The sequence below is a fragment of the Phoenix dactylifera genome, chromosome 6, assembly GCF_051530095.1.
Source record: "Phoenix dactylifera cultivar Ajwa chromosome 6, Ajwa_hap1_PhDact_Kaust_v1.1, whole genome shotgun sequence".
In the NCBI taxonomy this organism is placed as follows: Eukaryota; Viridiplantae; Streptophyta; class Magnoliopsida; order Arecales; family Arecaceae; genus Phoenix; species Phoenix dactylifera.
In genome coordinates, this window is record NC_143195.1 from 12996055 (window position 1) to 13003585 (window position 7531).

Below are 7531 nucleotides of genomic sequence, written 5' to 3' on the forward strand. Positions count from 1 at the left end.
AGGTCGGAAATGTAATCACTTTTTGTGATGAAGATGTAAAGGGGGTTCAGACTCCCCACGATGACGCCATGGTGATCTCTCTCACTATGGCGGACTATGATGTAAGGCGTGTTCTTGTGGATAGTGGAAGCTCAGCTGATATTTTGTATTACGAGGCCTTCCAAAAGATGGGCTTTCCCCGACAATTGTTGCACAAAACATCCACCCCCCTCATAGGATTCACTGGAGACGCTATCTCGGCCGAAGGTGTCATCGAGCTGCCTGTGACTGCGGGCATTGCACCCGCAGAAGCCACGGTGCGGCTCGGGTTCTTGGTCGTCCGTGTCCCCTCGGCCTACAACGCTATCCTCGGACGACCCGGACTGAACGCCCTTCGCGCGGTGGTTTCTACCTACCATTTGCTCATGCGGTTCCCCACAGCGGCCGGGATTGGAGAGGTCCGAGGTGACCAGCCGACCGCACGGCAGTGTTTCCTAGCAACTCTCAAAGGGAAGAAGCCCATGGAGGCCCTAAGCGTCGAGTCACTTGACGCCAGAGACGAAGTGGCCTTGCGGCACGGGGAGCCGGCCGAGGGCGTAATCGAAGTTCCCCTCGAAGAAGGCCGCCCGGACCGCACGGTCCGGGTCGGTGCCAATCTCGACTTGGAAGCTCGGCTCCGGTTAGTGGAATTCCTCCGAGCCAATGCAGATGTGTTTGCCTGGTCGGCGGCCGATGTACCTGGGATCGACCCGGAGGTCGTTTCTCACGCCCTCAACGTCGACCCGACCCACCGACCGGTAAAGCAAAAGAAGAGACACTGTGCCCCGGATCGGATCCGGGTGGTCGACCAGGAGGTAGACAAACTCTTGGAGGCAGGTTTCATAAGAGAGGTGAGCTACCCCGAGTGGCTGGCAAACGTCGTACTTGTCCGGAAGGCGAGCGGGAAGTGGAGGATGTGCGTCGACTACACCGACCTGAACAAGGCGTGCCCCAAGGATAGCTTTCCGCTTCCACGGATAGACCAACTGGTCGACGCGACTTCCGGATATCAGCTACTGTCTTTTATGGACGCCTTCTCCGGCTACAACCAAATAATGATGGCTCCACAGGACGAGGAGAAAACTGCCTTCATAACAGACCGGGGGCTGTACTGTTACAAGGTAATGCCCTTCGGTCTGAAGAACGCTGGCGCCACTTACCAGCGCCTCGTCAATAAAATCTTCAAGGAGCAGATCGGCCGGAATATGGAGGTGTACGTGGACGATATGCTGGTAAAAAGCCGCCGTGCAGACCAGCACATTGCAGATCTGGAGGAGACTTTCACCACCTTGCGAAAGTTTCGCATGAAGCTAAACCCAGCGAAGTGCGCTTTTGGTGCTTCGGCCGGGAGGTTCCTCGGTTTCATTGTCAACCAGCGCGGGATCGAGGCCAACCCGGACAAGATCAAAGCCATCCAGGATATGTCCCCTCCGACCAAAGTGAAGGAGGTTCAGGAGCTCGCTGGAAGGGTCGCCGCGCTCGGACGATTTGTGGCAAAGTCGGCCGAACGCTGCCAACCATTCTTCAAGGTGTTGAAGCGCCCAAAAGACTTCCTCTGGACGGCCGAATGCCATGCGGCGTTCGACCAGCTCAAGGAGTACATGGCGTCTCCTCCCCTGCTGTCCAAGCCGCAAGAGGGGGAGATGCTCTACCTTTACCTGGCGGTCTCTCCAACCGCAGTCAGCGCAGTACTGGTTCGGGAAGAGGCAAGACTTCAGAAGCCTGTATACTACATCAGCCGAGTCCTCCGGGATGCCGAGACGCGGTACACGAAGGCTGAGAAGATCGCCTTCGCGCTGCTGACTGCGACCAGGAGGCTTCGCCCCTATTTCCAGGCTCATTCTGTCACCCTTTTGACCGATCAACCACTGCGGCAGATTCTCAGCAATCCAGAGAATGCGGGACGGCTGGTGAAGTGGGCAGTAGAACTTGGTGAGTTCGACATCCGCTACCAGCCCCGACCAGCCATCAAGGCCCAGGTACTCGCGGACTTTCTCGCTGAGTGCACTGTGCAGGAGGCGGAACCTAAGCCGCCGGAGACACCCAGCCTCGATCTCCCGATCTGGACGCTCCACATTGACGGGTCGTCGAACCCTGAAGGTGGAGGGGCTGGGCTGGTCCTCACCAATCCCGATGGAGTGATAGCCGAGTATGCCTTGAGGTTCGGATTTCCAGTGACCAACAATGAGGCGGAGTACGAGGCCCTAGTCGCGGGACTCAAACTCGCCAAGGAGCTCGGCATCCGGCGTCTGAAAGTCTTCACCGACTCTCAGCTGGTGGTCGGGCAGGTTCGAGGGGAGTTCGAGGCGCGGAGCCCGACCATGCAGAGCTACGTCCGGAAGGTGCAAACACTCATTCCCGACCTCGGCAGTGTTGACATTCAGCAGGTCCCGAGGAGCGAAAATGCCAGGGCCGACAGGTTGTCCTGCCTAGTGGACGCAGACGCGCACAACTTGTCGAGGGCAATCTACCTGGAGACCCTGGATGCCCCGAGCATTGACGGGGCTGGAGCGGTGATGGCAATTGATCCGGAGCCGTCTTGGATGGACCCGCTCGTCGCCTACCTCGCCGAAGGAATCCTCCCTGAAGACGAAGATCAGGCCCGGCGGCTTGTAAAGAAGTCCGCCCACTACGTACTTTATGAAGGGAGGCTGTATCGGACCTCGTTTACCGCCCCCCTCTTAAGGTGCCTCCGCCCCGCGGAAGCGGCCTATGCCCTCGGCGAAGTCCACGAAGGCATCTGCGGATCGCACTTGGGGGCTAGGTCCTTGGCGCATAAGATCATGAGGCAAGGCTACTATTGGCCGACCTTGATGGAGGACTCGAAGGACCACGTGCGGAAATGCGACGCCTGCCAGCGCCACGCCAACGTCCAGAGAGTCCCCTCTGTCCCCTTGGCGCCAATCACCGCGCCCTGGCCCTTCGCACAATGGGGAATGGATATCCTCGGACCATTCCCCGTCGCTTCGGCCCAGCGGAAATTTTTGATTGTCGCCATCGACTACTTCACCAAGTGGGTGGAGGCAGAGCCACTGGCCACCATCACGGAGGCACAAGTCCGGAAGTTCGTGAAGAAGAACATCATTGTCCGATTTGGAGTACCTCGGGTCCTCATCTCGGATAACGGTCGACAGTTTGATAACAAGCACTTCCGGGACTTCTGCGAGGAATTTGGGATCGAGCATCGGTTCACATCCGTGTCGCATCCCCAAACCAACGGCGAGGCCGAGGTCACAAATCGGACAATCCTCCAAGGTATCAAAGCGCGGATCGGCCGGACGGGGCAAGCTTGGGTCGAGGAACTCGAGAATGTCCTTTGGGCGTATCGGACCACACAACGGACTCCTACTGGAGAGACGCCTTTCAGCCTAACCTATGGCACGGAAGCCGTTGCCCCCGTGGAGCTCGGACTCCCCTCGCCTCGGGTGGCCGCGCACCGACCCGAGGCCAATTCAGAGCAACTCCGAGGGAACTTGGATCTCTTGGAAGAGGCAAGGGAAATGGCTCAGGTACGGATGGCAATGTATCAGCAGAGGGTGGCCCGATATTACAACTCCAAAGTCCGACCGAAGCTTTTCAGAATTGGAGATCTGGTGCTGAGGCGAGCTAAGGCATCTCAACCTACGGAAGGTGGGAAGCTAGCGCCAAATTGGGAAGGCCCGTATAAAGTTCGTTGGGTAAACCGACCTGGCTCCTACCAGTTGGAAGCCCTAGATGGCCGAGAAATTCCAAGGGGCTGGAATTCCGCTAACCTGCGGATGTATTACCAGTAGAACAACAAGGCCAGAAAGACAATTTAAAAAGGAGCAACACTTTTCATTTCAATAATTTCTGGTTACAGTGGCGTGCTCGTGTGATTACAAGGAATTCCCAGAGGGGAATTAGGGAGTAAAGAAAGTAAAGAAGAGGTGGGGACCCAAACCCTCAACCCAGGGCGGCTGCAGTCCCACCAGAAGTGGGTGCTTCTAACCGGAGGCGCCATCCAGCACCTCACCAAAAAGAGGAGGAGCCGCCGCAGAAGAAGCTCCCGCTGCCCCCAGGGGAACGCCGCCTCCAAAGGATATTCCCATCTTCCCCAGTGGTAGGGAAGAGAAGGGATTCGAGGGGGAAGAGTATATGGAGGCGCGGTCCCGGATTGAGCGTCCGGCGCAGAGCTCAACCGGGAGGCTGAACTTCAAGGAGGGGAGATGTGATCCCGGATGAAACGCCTAGAGCGGAGTTCCGCCGGGGAGACCCTCCTTGTTGATCCCAGATGAAACGGCTAGTTGGCTGAAGTTGTAAGGGGAGCGCCTCCCCTTTCCTTCGACAGGAGTCTCTCAGTCATATGCCAAGGAGGAGGTCCGCGATCCATGGCAACCTGCAGCTCCGGCTTAGCAAATTCCATCGAACCTGCACCTGTATTTATAGCCAAGCTGCGGCCCCCTGGTAGTTCCGATACGGGTGGCTCCAATAAATGCAGGCGCACTGAATCCGGAGCCGTTCCGGCTCCCGAGGCGTATCTCCCCGCGATTTCCTAAGCGTCATTCTCCTTAAATCGCATTCTTTGTGCAGGACGATCCGGGTGACGTATACCCCTAGGTCCACGTGTCTCCGCTCGCGCCCAGGCCGCATCCTCCTCGAAGAACCCGCGTATCGCGGCCGCTCAACTAACACTCCTCACCAGCAGCAACTGGCGATCCGATTTCCCAGGTAACGCATTAATTAGCGTTTAATACCCTTCTCGTGTTCCCCCCAGGCAACGCTTGGAGGAGAGGAGAAACACGGTCGCGGCTGGGCACAGAGAAACCCCGATGGGCGGCGAGCGACAAGTGGCCGACCAACGAGTGGAATTTCCCTGAGGCTTGACAACCCTCAGATGCCTGGCTAACCCGATGATCATCCCGGGAGCAGACTAGCCGGAAGCCCCGACCGGTCGCCTCGGCTTGCGCCAGCCTTGGCCGACCAACGAGCGGAATTTCCCTGAGGCTTGACAACCCTCAGATGCCTGGCTAACCCGATGATCATCCCGGGAGCAGACTAGCCGGAAGCCCCGACCGGTCGCCTCGGCTTGCGCCAGCCTTGGCCGACCAACGAGCGGAATTTCCCTGAGGCTTGACAACCCTCAGATGCCTGGCTAACCCGATGATCATCCCGGGAGCAGACTAGCCGGAAGCCCCGACCGGTCGCCTCGGCTTGCGCCAGCCTTGGCCGACCAACGAGCGGAATTTCCCTGAGGCTTGACAACCCTCAGATGCCTGGCTAACCCGATGATCATCCCGGGAGCAGACTAGCCGGAAGCCCCGACCGGTCGCCTCGGCTTGCGCCAGCCTTGGCCGACCAACGAGCGGAATTTCCCTGAGGCTTGACAACCCTCAGATGCCTGGCTAACCCGATGATCATCCCGGGAGCAGACTAGCCGGAAGCCCCGACCGGTCGCCTCGGCTTGCGCCAGCCTAGGCCGACCAACGAGTGGAATCTCCCGAGGCTCGGCCCTCGGATGCCTGGCTAACCCGATGATCATCCCGGGAGCAGACTAGCCGGAAGCCCCGACCGGTCGCCTCGGCTTGCGCCAGCCTTGGCCGACCAACGAGCGGAATTTCCCTGAGGCTTGACGACCCTCAGATGCCTGGCTAACCCGATGATCATCCCGGGAGCAGACTAGCCGGAAGCCCCGACCGGTCGCCTCGGCTTGCGCCAGCCTAGGCCGACCAACGAGTGGAATCTCCCGAGGCTCGGGCCTCGGATGCCTGGCTCAGCGCCGGAAGAGTTTCCTGAGGCCTAACCCTCGGATGCCTGGCTTAGCGCCGAAAGAGTTTCCTGAGGCCTAACCCTCGGATGCCTGGCTCAGCGCCGGAAGAGTTTCCTGAGGCCTAACCCTCGGATGCCTGGCTTAGCGCCGGAAGAGTTTCCTGAGGCCTAACCCTCGGATGCCTGGCTCAGCGCCGGAAGAGTTTCCTGAGGCCTAACCCTCGGATGCCTGGCTCAGCGCCGGAAGAGTTTCCTGAGGCCTAACCCTCGGATGCCTGGCTTAGCGCCGGAAGAGTTTCCTGAGGCCTAACCCTCGGATGCCTGGCTCAGCGCCGGAAGAGTTTTCTGAGGCCTAACCCTCGGATGCCTGGCTTAGCGCCGGAAGAGTTTCCTGAGGCCTAACCCTCGGATGCCTGGCTCAGCGCCGGAAGAGTTTCCTGAGGCCTAACCCTCGGATGCCTGGCTTAGCGCCGGAAGAGTTTCCTGAGGCCTAACCCTCGGATGCCTGGCTTAGCGCCGGAAGAATTTCCTGAGGCCTAACCCTCGGATGCCTGGCTTAGCGCCGGAAGAATTTCCTGAGGCCTAACCCTCGGATGCCTGGCTTAGCGCCGGAAGAGTTTCCTGAGGCCTAACCCTCGGATGCCTGGCTGAGCGCCGGAAGAGTTTCCTGAGGCCTAACCCTCGGATGCCTGGCTCAGCGCCGGAAGAGTTTCCTGAGGCCTAACCCTCGGATGCCTGGCTCAGCGCCGGAAGAGTTTCCTGAGGCCTAACCCTCGGATGCCTGGCTTAGCGCCGGAAGAGTTTCCTGAGGCCTAACCCTCGGATGCCTGGCTCAGCGCCGGAAGAGTTTCCTGAGGCCTAACCCTCGGATGCCTGGCTTAGCGCCGGAAGAGTTTCCTGAGGCCTAACCCTCGGATGCCTGGCTCAGCGCCGGAAGAGTTTCCTGAGGCCTAACCCTCGGATGCCTGGCTTAGCGCCGGAAGAATTTCCTGAGGCCTAACCCTCGGATGCCTGGCTTAGCGCCGGAAGAATTTCCTGAGGCCTAACCCTCGGATGCCTGGCTTAGCGCCGGAAGAGTTTCCTGAGGCCTAACCCTCGGATGCCTGGCTCAGCGCCGGAAGAGTTTCCTGAGGCCTAACCCTCGGATGCCTGGCTTAGCGCCGGAAGAGTTTCCTGAGGCCTAACCCTCGGATGCCTGGCTCAGCGCCGGAAGAGTTTCCTGAGGCCTAACCCTCGGATGCCTGGCTTAGCGCCGGAAGAATTTCCTGAGGCCTAACCCTCGGATGCCTGGCTTAGCGCCGGAAGAATTTCCTGAGGCCTAACCCTCGGATGCCTGGCTTAGCGCCGGAAGAATTTCCTGAGGCCTAACCCTCGGATGCCTGGCTTAACGCCGGAAGAGTTTTCTGAGGTTTAACCCTCGGATGCCTGGCCTAGCGCCGGAAGAACTTCGGGAATCAAAAGTCAGCAAGAAGCAACCAAGAGCTAAAAAAAAAAAAAGAGGACGAGGGCGAGATGAAGAAATATTCAACGTGCATTAATTTTCAGGGCCGAGGCCCATACAATTGGGCAAAACGCCGACATACAAAAATAAAAAAGACAATGGAAGGTACAAGAGGTCAGCTTGGAGGAACTCCCGGGTCGGGAACGCCGGGCTCGTCCGCGGGAGGTAGGGAAGCAGCAGGAGAACCAGCAGGCGATGGCGCCGGAGAGGAGTCCAGGAGGGAGATCTCGCTCAGGTCAACTTCGGGATACTTAGCCGACACCCTTGCCAGGCCCTCCTCGAAGC